General features: G+C 36.0%; 1 pseudogene; it reads right to left on the bottom strand.

Moving 5' to 3' along the window:
* Positions 1–15,732: 15,732 nt before the first annotated feature.
* On the bottom strand, positions 15,733–16,299 carry LOC138147337 (peptidyl-prolyl cis-trans isomerase A pseudogene; annotated as a pseudogene).
* Between the last annotated feature and the right edge of the window lie 445 nt (positions 16,300–16,744).

The raw sequence follows: 16,744 nt of genomic DNA, 5'->3' as shown, positions 1-16,744 counted from the left end.
TTTATTCCTGTGGTTTCTAGTGTTTTTAATCAGAATGGGTGTTGTATTTTGTCAAAAGCTTATTCTGCATCTATTGAGATAATAATATGGTTTTTATTAGTTTTGTGGTTGGTATGATGATCTATTATACTGATTATTTTCCTAATATTGAACCAGCCCAGCATTCTAGGAAGAAATTCTACCTGATCAAAGTATATTATTTTCCTGAGAAGTTGCTGTAATCTTTTTCCTATTATTGTATTTAAAATTTTACATCTATATTCATGAGGGAAATTGGCCTATAATTTTCTATCTCTGTTTTGCCTCTTCCCAGTGTAGGTATCAGTGCCATATTTGTATCATAAAAAAAATTGTAGGACTCCTTCTCCAATTTTACCAAAAGTCTTTAAAGTATTGGGATTAATTATTCTTTAAATGTTTGATAGAATTCACTAGCAAATCCATCTGACCCTGGAGATTTTTTCCTAGGGAGTTCATTGATGGCTTGTTTAATTTCTTTTGCTGAAATGGGCTTATATAAGTATTTTACTTCCTCTTCAGTTAATATGGGAAACTAATGTTTTTTGTAAATACTAATATATTTCACTAAAATTGTCAAATTTATGGGCATAAAATTGGGCAAAATAATTTCTAATTATTGTTCTAATTTCCTCTTCTTTGGAGGTAAATTCACCCTTTTCATTTTTGATACTGGTAATTTGGTTTTCTTCTTTCTTTTTAATGAAATTGACTAAAGTTTTATCAATTTTATTGTTTTTTTTCATAAAACCAGTTCTTAGTTTTATTTATTAGTTCAATAGTTTTCTTAATTTTAATTGAATTAATCTCTCCTTTGGTTTTCAATATTTCTAATTTAGTATTATTTGGGGTTTTCAATTAGTTCTTTTTCTAGCTTTTTCAGTTGCATGCCCAATTCTCCTTTTTCTCTATTTTATTCATATAAGCATTCAGAGATATAAAATTTCCCCTAAGAAATGCTTTTGTTGTATCCCATAAGTTTTGGTATGTTGGTTCCTCATTGTCATTCTCTTAAATGAAGTTACTGAGTGTTTCTACAATTTGTTGTTTGACCCACTTATTCTTTAGGATTAGATTATTTAGTTTACAATTGGTTTTTAGCCTATCTTTCTATGGACCATTACTACATATAATTTTTATTGCATTATGATTTTAAAAGGATTTGTTTAATATTTCTGCCTTTATACCCTGATTGTGAGTTTTTTATGGCCTAGCACATGGTCAATTTTTGTGTATGTGCCATGTACCCCTGAGAAGATGTATTCCTTTTTATCCCCATTCAATTTTCTCCAGAGGTTTGTCATATCTACCTTCTCTAAAAATTCTATTCATCTCCTTAACTTCTTTCTTGTTTATTTTGAAGTTAAATGTATCAAGTTCAGAAAGGGGGATGTTGATGTGCCCTATTAGTATAGTTTTTCTATCTATTTCTTCCTCTAACTCTCTTAACTTCTCCTCTAAGAATTTGGATGCTATTCCACTGGCACATATATGTTTAGTAATGTTATTGCTTCATTTTCAATGGTGCCTTTTAGGAGGATATAGATTCTTCCCTTATTTATTTCAATTAGATCTGGTTTTGGTTTTGCTTTGTCTGAGATTAGGATTGCTTCCCCTGCTTTTTAACTTTACCTGAGGCAAAATATATTCTATTCCAGCCTTTTACCTTTACTCTGTGTGTATTCTCCTGTTTCAAATGTGTTTCTTGTAAATAGCATATTGTAGGATGATAGTTTTTAATCCATTCTGCTGTCCCCCTCCATTTTATAGGAGAGTTCATACCATTCACATTCACAGTTATGATTACTATCTGTGTTTCTCCATCCATCCTATTCCCTCCCCTGTTTATGCTTTTATTTCTCCCTTCCCTTCCTTAAGAGTACTCCTTTTTATGACTGCCTCCCTCAATATTCCCTCCCTATCAGCCCCCCTCCCTTTTCCTACCCTTTCCCCTTACTACTTCTTCTGTACCTTCTAACCCCTCCCCCTTTTTTCTTTTCCCCATTCCCTTCCCACTGCTTGTAGGACACATCAGATTTTTATATTTAACAAAGTATGTTATTCCCTCTTTGAACCAATCCTATGAGAATAAGTCTCATACAATTCTCCTCTCCCTTCCTTCTTTCCCTCTACTCTAATAAGTTTTTGTGTCTCTTCACATTAGATTCCTATACTTAACTGATTATGTTCTTCCTCCCTGAACCAAAACCAATGAGAGTAAAAGTCTAATAATGTTCATTTCTCTCCCTTCTTTCCCTCTACTCCAGTGTGTTTTTCTGCCTCTTCATGTGGCATAATTTACCCTTTTGTCACTCCTCCTTTCCTCTTCTCCCATTACAATCCCTTTATACCCCTTAATAAGTTTTTTTATCATCACATTAATTTATACCTCCCATCTCTCTCTCTCTCTCTCTCTCTCTCTCTCTCTCTCTATATATATATATATATATATATATATGTATGTGTGTGTGTGTTTGTGTACTCATTTAATCTGTATGTATCTCTAGATTTTAATGTCATGATAATTATACAATTCTCAATATTGACATGTATCATCCTCCCATATAGGGGGAAGTAAACAGTTTGCTCTTCCTGAATAACATCATGTCATGTGTGTGTGTGTGTGTGTGTGTGAGCGCGCGTACATTTTTCTTGTTTACCTTTTCATGTCTTTCTTGAGTCTTGTATTTGGAGATCAAATTTTCCATTAAAATCTTAACTTTTCACCAGGAAAGTCTAGAAGTCCCTTATTTCATTGAGTGACTGTCTCCTTGCCTGAAAGATTATGCTCAGTCTTGCTGGGTAGTTGATCCTTGGTTGTAGTCCAAGCTCTTTTGCCTTAAGAAATATCATATTTAATTCCCTCCAAACTTTTAACAAAGAAGCTGCCAGATTCTGTGTTATCCTGACTGTAGTTCCATGGTATTTGAAGTGTTTCTTTCTGGATGCTTGCAGTATTTTCTCCTTGACCTGATAATTCTGGAATTTAGCTACAATAATCGTTGAAGTTTTCATTAGATTCTCTCCTGAAACTGTTTTCCAGGTCAATTGTATTTCCAATGAGACATTTTATTTTGTCTTCTATTTTTTCATTCTTTTCATTTTGGTTGACTGATTCTTGATGCCTCATGGAGGCATTAGCTTCAATTCATCTTATTCTAATTTTTAACAAATTGTTTTCTTCAGTTAGTTTTTGAGTCTCCTTTTCCATTTTTACTTTGTTCAAATTTTATTTATTTTTAGTTTTCAACATTCATTTTCCCAAGATTTTGAGTTCCACATTTTCTCCCCATCTGTCACTTAACCCCTACCCCAAGATGGCAAGCATACTGATTACTTCTTACTCCAGTCTGCACTGTCATGTATTCCCCACCCCCATTCTACCCCTTACCCTCTTCCCCATTACTTTCTTGTAAAGCAAGATGGATTTCTATACCTTATTGCCTGTATAACTTACTTCCTGGTTGCATGTAACATCAATGTTTTAACATTTGTTTTTAAAACTTTCAGTTCCAGATTCTCTCCCTTCTTTCCTCCTCATCCTCCCCCACTGGGAAGACAAACAATTCAGTATTAGTTACACATGTTTGGTTATGCAAAACATTTCCATAGTATTCATGTCAGTTTTCACTTTTAAGAAGTTATTTTCTCCAGTTATATTTTGAACCTCCTTTCCGATCTGACAATTTTTTCTTTTTAAGGAGCTATTTCCTTCAGTGCACTTTTTTCCACTTTGCCAATATATTTTTTAAATAGTTGATCAATTTCTCTTCTACCTCTCTAATTTGGCTTTTAAAATCCTTCTTGAGTTCTTCCAAAAATGCTTTTTGGGCTTGACATCAGTTCATATTCCCTTTTGAAGTTTCAGATGTGACTATAGGTTCAATGCTGTCCTCTTCTGAATTTGGTTCCAGCTCGCCGTAATAGGATTGTAAGGTCTTTGTTTTTCCAATTTGCTTTTTGTCCATTGTAATTTCCGATTTCCTGGCTTTTAAAATGGATCTTTGCTTCTTAGGTATGGAATTATGGAATTATCAGCTTCTTATGCTGGGAATTAGGGACCTGGTTATTGGCTTTGTGTGCTGTGACCTCTGAGTGCCTAGACTGAGGCCAAAGACAAGGCCAGGATTACTCTGAAGCTCACTGTGTGACTTGTTGGGGAGAGGTGGTCTTGCCTCTTCAGGATTCCACCTTCATGCCCCTGGGATAGGGCTCAGGCAGGCTCAGCTGCTGGTGACCAGGGATATTCTGGTATCTGCCAAATACCCTGGTTGAGTGAAGGCACACCTGGGGTTCTGATGTTAGTGCTTGCTGGCTTCCCTCTTTTCCTCCCCACAGTTAAGTATCTCCTGCTGGTTTGCTGAGATGGGGCTTGTTGGAACTCCTCTAGTCCTGCATTTTAGACTCAGCACAGCTACAGCCATGCCCTTCCTCTAGAACTCCCAAGACTCCAGCTGGTTCCATTATTTCAGAATTTAACACTGGGGCAATATTCTCTGAGTTTTTCAGGATCAGAGAGGGAGATTAGAGCCCTAAGGTTTACTCTGCCATCTTGGTTCCCAGCAGTTCAGGTAGGTGATTTTTAAATATTCATACTGTGGGCTAATAGCTCACAAGAGTAGCTGCTGTTGTTGCTGTGGACCTTCTGCTTGTCTCTTACCCAGCTCTGCCAGACCCCTGTCCTGGGGTGAGAGGTTTGGGAATCATCCCTGCTGTGGGTGAGTCAGTTCACCTGGGTTCATTTTGGCTGCATTATGGTCAAGTCTGTAATGGTACAGCTTCCATACTCTGTGCTCCCCTTCCACATTTTCCTGGGCTGGAAATTTGCCATCTTCCAATGGATTCTACCACTCTAAAAACTGTTCATATTCACTTTTTAGAGGTTATTGAAGGAACTCATGGGGGAGTGCAGATGAGTTCCTGCTTTTACTCCATCTGGGCTCTGCTCCCCCCCTCACACACACACACACAGTATCAAATTTGTACAACATTCCAGGAACTGTGCTAAGTAATGAGAGTACAAAAGCAAACAAGACAGTCCATGTCCTCAAGGAAGTTATGGGAGAAGAAAATACATAAAAGGGAGTTGGAAAGAGTAGGATGGGTCACTCACTACAGTTTGATGAGAAGATGGTAGGACAATATCTTGGAGACCTGATTCTGAGCAAGATAAGGTAAAATTCCACCTTTCAGAGTCAAGCCCATTGGAGTTAAAGATTCAGTTGTGGAGTGAGTTGGGAGGAGAAACAGGTGAGACTGCTGGTCAAAGTATAGATAATAGAGCCAGAAGAGATGAAGTCACTTGGCCAGAGTTATGCAGCCAATGCATATGGGACCTGAACCCAGGCTTTTCAGGCTTTAAGGCTTGATCTCTATCTACTATGCCATGAAAGTATGAAAACAAGTATAATATTAAAGAGAATAAGTGCATAAAACAGGACCAAAGAAAATGCTGTGAGACTTCATAGGAAGGTTAGATGATTTTCAAGGTATCCATGTTAGCTAGACCTCAAGTCCAGGGAAAGCATTTCTAGGAGTCTCTTCTAGTAGGTTACCTGCAGAGCCCTGAGATTTTACTTAACACATATCCTGATTGAGTCTTGATTTAGTAGACCTGAGTTTAAAATATAGAGCTTTAGGGAGAAGGAAGGGATCAGGGAATAGGTAACATCATAGAGGAGGTAACATTTGAACTGTTAGGTATATAACAGGGAGAAATAAGAAGTGGGCATTCCAGGCATAGGGAATTACATAAGTAAAAAGTGAAGGTGTGAAATTTGTTCTTATTTTAAATTTTTTGTTTGTCGGAGAAAGAGAAAGGGAGATAATCCACTTTGTCATATTTTTTTCTCTGCTTGCCTACTTCAGGCTAAGCAATTCTGTTTCTTTTAACATGTCAATAGGTCCAACTGTGCAAATAGCTGCCCTACTAATTATTTTAATGCCATGTGATGGAGATACAGAGAGGGGTTATAGCCTAGGAAGGCTAATGACTCTGGGTAGGCAAGCAATAAAGAAAGCTGGTTGCCTTTGTGCTGCTCTCCCTCCTGGGAAGAAGAGAGACTCATTTAAACAAATAATAATGGTCAACTGGCATTTTCTATTCATCTGAATAGCTGCAAATTATTTTCACTGCTGTCTGAATGCAGTCCACATTTATACAGAACACAGATGCCATGCCCAGTAAAAATACACCAGAATGCTGATGATAGCATCATGCAGGCCAACTAACAGATGTTTATGATCGGTTTGTTTTAATCTATTGCTTCTGGGCACACAATCATGGTTGTGCCAGACAAAAGAAAAAGAAAGCCCAGTCCAGCTTCATGCTCACTCCTTCACTCCTCTCCCATCTTTGCTTCTGACTCTGAAGACTTCTCCAAGTGCCTCCTACCCCTGTGTCAGATCTTTCTTATCTGTTGCTTTCTCTGATCAGAAAGAAAGCTCCTCAATAACAGAGAATGTTCTTTTTATTTGTATTTGTATCTTCAGGGCTCAGCAGATAGCATGGCATATAAATGCTTAATAAATGCTTATTGATTTGAATGCAGTTGCTCAGAGTAAAAAAAAAGCATTCCAATATAACATAAAAATAGCAGGGCCTCACTTTGCTAGTCAAAGACATAGGCTAAGGTTTTGTTGGTTTGTTTTGTTTTATTTTGTTTTGCTTGAGACTGGATCTCCCTATTTTTCCCAGGATGGAATTGTTGAGGGATGCTCTTGGCACAGTCCTAATACTGATCCTGATCAGCAAAAAAAGATTTAGCATAACCATTCTTCCAACCTAGGTCAGTTTACCTCTCCTTAGGCAATGTTGTTTCTCCAGAGGATCACTGCATCTGCTCCAAACTTAGTGCAGGTACCCAATTAACTTCAGTCCTACTACAGCCTAGAACTCCAGAACCCAAGTAGCCCACCAGCCTTAATCTCAACATGAACCTCTATAGGTATGAACCACTACACCTGGCTAAATTATCTTTTTTTTCCAAATTAATTTGTTCATAAAACATTTGGGGACTAGAAAATAATGAAAGAATTTGGAGATGTTGGTCTCTTGCCTGAAATACTCAGAAGATATAGGGAAATTTGAGAGCGAACTTGAAGAAAGTAAGGTTTTCATCCAGAAAATTATACATGCAACAAGCATCTTTGGTTCATGTATCATTTTATATTTAGCTTTTTAAAATATATCAAACAATATATTATTAATTATATAATTAAATATATTAGCTTTTCAAATTTTAAAGAGAAAAATCACAGTATTATTAAAATTTTCTCTTAGAATCCTTTGACAGATTGCATAGAACATCAGTGTTCCACATGACATAAATTGAAGACCATTGACCTAGATTCACTAAAGTCACTATATGGACTGTTTCATCATGAGAAAAATGAATTAACTTAAACATCTTTAGAACTTTGAGCTTTTACAAAGCCCTTTCCTTACAACTACAACCTCATGAAGTAGATGGTAAAAGTATTATCCCTATTGTATGGATTAGGAAACTGAGGCTGAAAGAGAGCTAGTGATCTGAGTGTGGTCACATAAATCTGCTGAATATGAGCCTAGATCATTTTCCAATATACCATACTGTGTAATATTTCATCCTAAATAATATGGGGTGAGGAAAACAAATTCAGTAAGTTTAACTTTCAGGTTTGGTTTTGTTTTATTACTTTGGCTTAAGGCAAAATGTATGGTGTAAAACTGGGAATCAGGAGACTTGTGCTCCAAGCTTAAGCATGCCCCCCAACCCAAAAAAAAGTAGCTGGATGACCTTGTGCAAGTTCCTTAGCCTCTGTGTCCTATTGTCTTCTTTCTGTAAAATGGGGAGGTTAAACTAAGTGAATTTGATGTCTGTAAAGTGTAAAATTTTAGAAGCTGAATTCCTCTTTCTTTGAAAAGCCATTCTATACTATCTATATTGGTTTCATTATTTCCCCAAGTTCCATTTTAACCAGAGGCATACTAGCCCATGTTTAACAACTGGATTTTTTAGGAGCAAGCAGCAATGTATGCTCAACACACATTTTAGTTTAATCCACATAATTATTACATCATTTTCCTAAATTTAGAATATCAACAAAACACAAAGCAAGTCCTGGTTTATAGTGTTTACTGATTTCAAGGCTACAAATGCTTTTTACAAGCCGATGTGAATTAGCTCCAGCACAGCTCTGATTTTTTCTTATCTTTTTTTTTAAACTAAAAATAGTTCCCCCCCGCCCCCGCCTTGGAACTTCTAATTCTTGCACTACTGAGAAGCTCCCTACCTTGTGTAGAAAGTGACTTCTTGGTGGTTATATCATTTTCCCCGAATATGCTTTTATGTTTCCAATCCATGAAGATGTAAAATGTCTTCATTAGTCAAGAAATAAGGGGGAGACAAATAAAAAAAAAATGACTTTTTAAAGTAACCAGAATCTCTCAAATGAATAATGAATCTACAGTGATATCTCTAATTACATTCACTTAGGTAAGAGGGTAGATAAATTTATTTCAGCCTACAGACCTGAGTATCTGATCTATACTGATAATAAAGAAAATCAGAAGGTTTTTGTTTCACAGGTAGCAAGATAAAACTCATTTTTTTAATGGACAGGCTGTCCCTGAAGGTGTCTGAAGGAAAGAGAAACTCTAATTCATCAAAGTGAAATCAGGATTGATTATGTTGTCTTCCCCAGATGCACAAAATCTTAAGGATTGAGAAAGAATTAGAACCCCAAAAAGGGATCCCATAAAAATAAGGTGGGCAAAATAGGCCAAAAGTATTAACAGGAAAGTAATGTCATTCTATTTACTGGCTAGCTGTAAATCCCATAGGTGTCTGCTAGGGTGACTTGATAGGATGCATGAAATATCACCTTGAAATCTTGGAAAACCAAAGGACATGTTACTATGATTTAAAAAACATAAAGTCCTTGGCATGCAGAACAGGACTTTTCTGCAAAAGCCTTACTAATGTGGAATCAGATTAGCAGCCATTCTTTTCACCCTACTTTGTGCCTTTCACTATTGCCAAGAAGTGGTAGGGGGTTGCCGTCTTAGACTTCAGTGCATCAAAGCTGATTGATAAAGCATAAGTGAGGAAGAGTATGCCTTCCCATCCCCAGCATCAATAAGAACATGAGAATTGATAAGAGGGGCACTTTAGAAGCAAGGTAATGAGATCCAAGAAATGGCTATCAATTCCAAGATAGGACAACAGCTTTCTGAATCTCCCCTACTCTTTGTATAATATGTATGATAATCTGCATTGATTGAACAGATCTAATTCAGCTTGGTATGCAGAGGATATTGTTTATAACCCCATTTTCCAGCAGAAAATGAAGGGAGCAGCCTATAGAAAACTGAGGCAGCTAGTGGCTGAGTGAATAGAGAACTGGGCCTGGAGTCAGTCTTGTAAGCCCTGAGTGAGAATCTGGCTTCAGACACTTACAATCTTAAGCAAGTCACTTTACTTCTGTGTCAATTTTCTCCTCTATGAATTGATGATAATAATAGTATCTACCTCATAGGTTTGTTATGAGGATCAAATGAAATTATTTTTCAAGTACTTAGCACAATGCCCCTGGTTCATAGGAGGTGCTATATAGACACTTCCTTTCTTCTTGATCAAATGGCAAAAACAAAATCCTTGTGCTCTCATACCCAAGGCCTTTGGGACACATGGGAATTGTTGGAAAAAATGAAAAGACTCTTACCTTCTTCTAAGTAGGTATATGAGGAAGATAAGAAATGAATCATAACAGAATTGACATGGGGATATCTATAGATATCAATATAAGAATATACCTATTTCACTTCTGTAAAAAGCTATAGACACACCATATAGTTATGTGTATATATATGCATATATACATACACATGTGTGTATATACACACATATATGTACAATACAAGCTTGAATTTAATATAATACACATATGTATATATCCATAAGAATTCATCTGTTTCACTTCTGCAATGAGCTATAGAGCTGATTTTAACAAAGCATTGACTATTTATCACAATGTCCTAGAAAATAAAGTGCTCAGATAGATTTGTGCCATTATTTAGCTGAATTTGTAGCGGACTGATCTTGTGCTAAAAAGCATTATATAATGAATTCACTGTCGCTTTAAAGAAAGGTCTCTGGTCATGTGCAAAAGAGTTTGGTTCTTAGCATTGTTCTTTTCAACATATCAATGACAGATCAAATGATATGCTCTTCAAATTTGTGGATGACATAAAGCTGGAGGGAATAACAAAATGCTAGAACTGCTATTCACAAAGCTCACAACAGAGTAAAGGAAAAACCAAAATAAACAAGGTTTGTTGTTATACAGCATAACTGAGTGAAATTTAATGAGACTAATTAAGCTTAATATGAGTCAATTGTAACCTGATATCCAATGAAGTCAATGAAAACTTAAACTCTATTAATACCATTATATTGTCCAAAACACATAAGGTAATCTTGATTTCTGTCTTAGTTGACTCTGAATACAATTGGATTATTATGATCAGTTTGGAGTATTGATTTGCAGGGAAAATATTGGTAAGCATAAACCATGGTGGGCAAAGAGGACTATAAGTAGACCATAGCATAGGAAAACAAGTTACAGGAATTGGTTATGACTAGCTTGTGGAAGACAGAAAGTGGGTGAAATAATTTGCTTCAAATATTAGAAGAATTGAAATGGGGTTTTCTTTGCCTTTTTTTTGGAGGGCAATTGGGGTTAAATAACTTGCCCCCGGTTACATGGCTAGGTGTGTGTGTGTGCGTGTGTGTGTGTGTGTGTTAAGTGTTTGAGGCCAGATCCAAACCCAGGTCATCCTGACTCAGGGGCCCTTGCTTTACTCACTGTGCCACCTAGCCTCCCCTGAAATGATTTTTTTTTTTTGTGTTAAAAATATTCTGATTCACCATAGGGCAATTTTTTTTTTAAATGGTAGGCATTAAAGTGAATTTGGGCTTAATAAAAGAAATTATTGTCAAGATAAAAGCAGTAAAAAAAATTAATAGACTGCTATAGTACGTAGTGACTTTCTCATCATTGGAGGTCTACAAGTAGTAGACGAATAACTGTCAGGAATCTTGTTTGAGGATTTTCTATACTGTGGTCAGGGCTGAACTGAATGATCTCTAAGGTGCCTGAAAACTCTGAAGTTCTATGATTCTATGCACATTTGTTCTGAATAAATGTCAAAGAAATTTATGCCTCATAAAACTTGTTTTAACATTAGATGTTTAATAAATCAATATAATTTTCTTTTGTAGTAAGATCTTTTTATATTAGCAGTAATTATCTTATCCTAATATTTTAAAAACTCATTCACTTAATTAAAGTAGTTCTTAATTTCATATGTAAGATATTTTTTTCTGTTTTTTTTTTGCCATAAAAACCACACTTGTTAATAAAAAGAGCAAATACTAGAAGCAAAAATGTAAAACAACAAATCCTACTTTTTTGTTAACAGTAAGTACCAAGGAGTCATTTGAATGAGAAATTTTAGGATAGTTCCATAAAGGTATCACCTACTTAGTTCTGAAACTATAGTTCAATCAACTTCCTTTTAAACCTTTTTAACTTTATGTTTATCACCCTTATCTGAAAAGGCAAAAGGGTAGCTCTAAGGCCATCTTGGGTTGAGAGAGCTTTGATGGCTCTATGCTCTTGTTTTGTTTTCTTTTCCACAATAGCCATGTGTAGCAGCAAGCACCCCAGTGTCCCCAGGGTGCCTGCTCACACAGGTTCTTGGATCTGCTTTGTTAAAGGAAAGCAACTCAAAATGGGTTAACAAGCTTACTTTAATCAGTCAGACACATATTGTTTACCTTGTTCAGGAGAAAAGGTCAGCACTCTGAACCTCAAAGTATACAGGCATACTTATCAAGACAGAAACATCAAGTAGACAGATTTCCAAACTGTCCAACCATTACATCCATACCCAGTCAACATCTGGGTTTCCACATTCTGGGTTTTTCAAAGCCGGGGGACTCTCAACAACGACTTCCCAGAATTCAGATCAAATCACAGAACACTTCTCAAAGTGAGTCCCAAAACAAAGCTACACATCAGGGCTTATATAGCCTTCTCCTGACTCAGAGAATGTAACAACCTTATTGACCCACTGGCCAATCAAAAAGTATCTACTGAAAAACAAGCCTCCCTCCCCAGGCTTCTGGTGCACTTTAGCCTAGGGGCAGGGAAGATCTTTAAAATTTACATTCGCATTACACCATGTCATGAAAGTTAAAAAAAAGGGGGGGGGGGGGAGAAAAATAAAAAGAAAATATGCTTCAATCTATGCTCAGAGTTCATTAGTTCTCTCTCTGGGGATGGATAACATTTTTCAACATGAGTCTTTCAGAATTGTCATAGTGTATTGATCAGCATCTCAAAATATTTCACAGTTGATTACTGCTTCAATATTGCTGTTACTGTGTAAAGTGTTTTTCTACTTCTACTCACTTCACTTTGCATCAATTTATTTGTCTTCCAGACCTTTTTTAAAAAAGCCACTTTATCATTTCTTCCAGCACAACAGTATTCCATCACAATTATATGCTATAATTTGTTCAGTCACTCCCAATCAATGGGCATCCCCTCAGTTTTCAATCCTTTACCATCACAAAAAGAGTCACTATAAATGTTTTTCTACATCTGGTTCCTTTTCCTTTTTCTTTGATCTCTTTGAGGTATAGAACTAGTAGTGGTATTGATTGGTAAAAGAATATGTTCAGTTTTATAACTCTTTGGGAGAAGTTCCAAATTGCTCTCCAAAATAGTTGAACTAGTTCACAACTCCATCAATGGTACAATAGTGTACCTATCATTGCACATCTCTTCCAAGATTTGCCATTTACCTTTTCTGTCCTGTTAACCAATTTAATAGGAGTAAAGGTGGTGCCTTGGTGTTGTTTTAATTTGTATTTATCTAATTATTAGTCATTTAAAGTATTTTTATATGACTCTTGACCGCTTAGATTTCTTTTTCTGAAAACTGCCTGTTCATATCCTATGACTACTTAGCAATTGACAAATGACTCTTATTTTTATAAATTTGGCTCAATTTCTTCTATATTTGAGAAATGAGATCTTTGTCATAGAAGATTGCTATAAAAAATTTACCCATTTTCCTATTTTCTTTCTAATTCTGACTATTAGTTTTGCTCCTGAAATCATTTATAGCTTCTTAATTTTTGGTATTTATTTAGTGTCATATATGTGCATGTAAAATATGAATATATATACAGTTACATGTGAAAATAACCTTTAACATTTGTTTTTAATATTCTGGGTTTCAAAGTCTCCCCACCCAACACTCCATTGGGAAAGCAAGCAGTTCAATATAGTCTATAACATGTAATCATGCAAAACATATCCTTAAATAGTCATGTTATGAGAGACAACATGGACAAAAAAAAACTCAAGAAAAATAAAGTTTAAAAAAGTATGCTTCAATTTCTATTCAGATACATTCCCCCATGGAAAGATGATACTGGGGATGGATAACATTTTTCATCATAAGTCCTTCAGAATTGTATTGGATCATCATATTGCTGAGAATAGCTAAGTCATTCACAGCTGGTCATCTTACAATATTGCTGTTACTTTGTACCCAGTACATTTCACTTTACATCATCAGTCCATACAAGTCTTTCCAGCTTTTTTTGAGAGCATCCTATTCATAATCAAATACCACAACTTGTTCAGTCATTCCTGAGTTGCTAGTCATCCCATTTGTTTCTAATTCTTTACTCCCAGAAAAGAACTGCAATAAATATTTTTGTGCATATAAGATATTTTCCTTTTTGTTTTTATCTCTTTTGGGATAGACGTAGCAGTGATATTGCTAGGTCAAAGGGTATTCCTGGTATTATAGCTTTTTGTCCATAGTTCCAAACTGCTCTAAAGAATGGTTGAATCCATTCACAACTCCACCAATAATGCATTAATATCTCATTTTCCCCATGTCACCTATAGCATTTGTCATCTACCTTTTCAATCCTATTAGTACATCCAATAGGCAAGAGGTAGTAACTCAAAATTCTTTTAATTTGAATTTCTCCAATTCATGAGTTAGAATATTTTTTCATATGACTTTAGATAGCTTTGATTACATCATCTGAAAAGTGTTCATATCTTTTGATCATTTGTCAATTGGGGAATGGCTCTTATTTTTTATAAATTTTACTCAGTTCTCTCTATGATTGAGAAATGAGACCTTTCTCAGAGAAATGTGCTTCAAATTTTTTTAATGAAAAAATAGTTACTTTTTCTAACTGTATTTCCCTGCATCCCATATCTTCCTCCCCCTTTTATTTTATTCTCTTTCCTTTCACCCTGTCCCTCCTCAAAACTGTTTTGCCTCTGACTATCCCTTGCCAATCTGCCCTCCCTCCTATCGTCCACTCCTACCCCCCTTCTCTTATCCCCTTCTCCTCCTACTTTCCTGTAAATAGATTTCTATAGGCAATTGAATGTGTATGTTGTTTCCTCTTTTAGACAATTCTGATGAGAGTAAAGTTCATTTACTACTCTTCACCTTTTCTCTCTTCCACTCCACTGTAAATTCTATCCCTTGCCTCTTTGTGTGAGATAATTTACCCCATTTTATCTTTCCCTTTCTCTTTCTCCCAGTACATTCCTCTCTCAACTCTTAATTTTATATTTTAGATATTACCCCTTCCTATTGAATTCACTCCTGTGTCCTTTATCTATATATTACTCCTTTTAACTACCCTAATAATGAAAAAGATCTGAGTTACAAGTATCATCTTTCCACTGAGGAATGTAAACAGTTTTACCTTATTAAGTCCCTTATGATTTCCCTGTCCTTTTTATGCTTCTCTGGAGTCTTGTATTTGAAAGTCAAATTTTCTATTCAGTTCTGGTCTTTTCATCAGAAATGCTTGAAAGTCCTCTATCTCACTGAATAGCCTTTTTGTCTTTCCCTTTATGGATTATACTCAGTTTCACTGGGGAGGTCATTCTTGGTAATCTTAGCTCCTTTGCCCTCTAGAATATCATATTCCAAGCCCTCCAGTTTTTTAAGGTAATCTATTAAATCTTGTGTTTTACTGATGGTGGTTCCACAATACCTAAATTGTTGCTTTTTGGCTCCTTGCAACATTTTCTCCTTGACCTGGGAATGCTGGAATTTGGCTAAAATATTCTTGGATGTTTTCATTTTGGGATCTCTTTCAGGAGGTGATCAGTGGATTTTTTTATTTTCTGTTTTTCTCTCTGGTTCTAGAATATCAGGGCAGTTTTCCTTGATAACTTCTTGAAAGATGATGTCCACAATATTTTTGATCATGGCTTTTTCAGGTAGTCCAATAATTTTAAAATCATCTCTCCTGTATCTATTTTCCACGTAGTTTTTTTTCTGAGATATTTCATATTGTCTTCTGCTTTTTCATTCTTTTGTTTTTTCTTATTTCTTTAGTTCTCATAAAGTCATTACTTTCCAATTGCTCCATTCTATTTTTTTAAGAAATTTTATACTTAAGTAAGGTGGGATTTTTTTTGGTAGTTTAGTTTTTATTTCATAATCATAAACTTAACTCTGTTCTCTCGACAGACTTGTGGAAGGAAAAAGTAATGAAACCCAAAGAGAATTGTAGCAAGTGAGGGCACAAGGACTACAGGGTATAAGAGCAGATGGGATTTGGGGGTGCTCTTTCCAGCTACAAGGAATGGTTTGATGGTTAACACAAACCAAAAAAACTTATGAGAGCTGTCCACAGTCAATGATAGTGATCTTCTTGCTGGTCTTGCCATCCCAAGAGGCAAAATGTTCCATGGCTTCCACAATGTTCATGCCTTCTTTCACTTGGCCAAAGACAATGTGCTTGCCATCCAATCAATCAGTCTTAGCAGTACAGATGAAAAACTGGGAGCCCTTTGTGTTGGGTCCAGCATTTGCCATGAACAAGATGCCAAGACCAGTATGCTTCAGGATGAAATTCTCATCAGCAAATTTCTCCCCATAGATGGACTTGCCACCAGTGCCATTATGGCATGTAAAGTCACCACCCTGGCACATGAACCCAGGAATGATTCTGTGGAAGCAGGATCCCTTGTAACCAAATCCCTTCTCTCTAGTGTTCAGAGCATGAAAGTTTTCTGCTGTCTTTGGAAACTTGTCTGCAAAGATCTCAAAAGTAATCTGGCCCAGGGGCTTGTTATCAATGGTGATATCAAAGTACACATTGGGCTTGGCAGACATAATGAAGATGAGGACTCCCGGTGGTAGTATCTGCCCTTAAGTAAGCTTTTGGACCTCTTTTGCCATTTTGTCTAATCTGTGTTTTAAAGTGTTTTTTCTTCAGTAATTTTTGCGTCTCCTTTACCAAACTGTTAGCTCATCTTATGATTTTCTTGAATCACTCTGATTTTTCTTCTCAATTTTTCCTCTACGTCTCTCACTTGATTTTCAAAATCCTTTTGGAATTCTTCCATGACCTGAGACTAATTCATATTTTTCACGAAGAGGCTTGGAGTCAAAGCTTCTAGGAGCTTTGACTTTATCTTCTGAATATGTGTTTTGATATTCCTAGTCACCATAATAACTTTCTATAGTCAGAAGTTTTTTTTTTCTGTTGTTTGTTCATTTTCCCAGTCTATTACTTGATTATAACTGTTAAAATAGGGCTTTGCCGAGGCTGCTAGGTGGTGCAGTGAATAGAGAGCACTGGCCCTGGAATCAGGAGGACCTAGGTTCACATCCAGC

The sequence above is a fragment of the Petaurus breviceps genome, unplaced genomic scaffold, assembly GCF_028583685.1.
Source record: "Petaurus breviceps papuanus isolate PSGF00001 unplaced genomic scaffold, PetGlider_PUasm1.0 90784, whole genome shotgun sequence".
NCBI lineage: Eukaryota > Metazoa > Chordata > Mammalia > Diprotodontia > Petauridae > Petaurus > Petaurus breviceps.
Note: the sequence above shows the minus strand (reverse complement) of the source record. Positions and strands in the feature narration are given on the sequence as shown.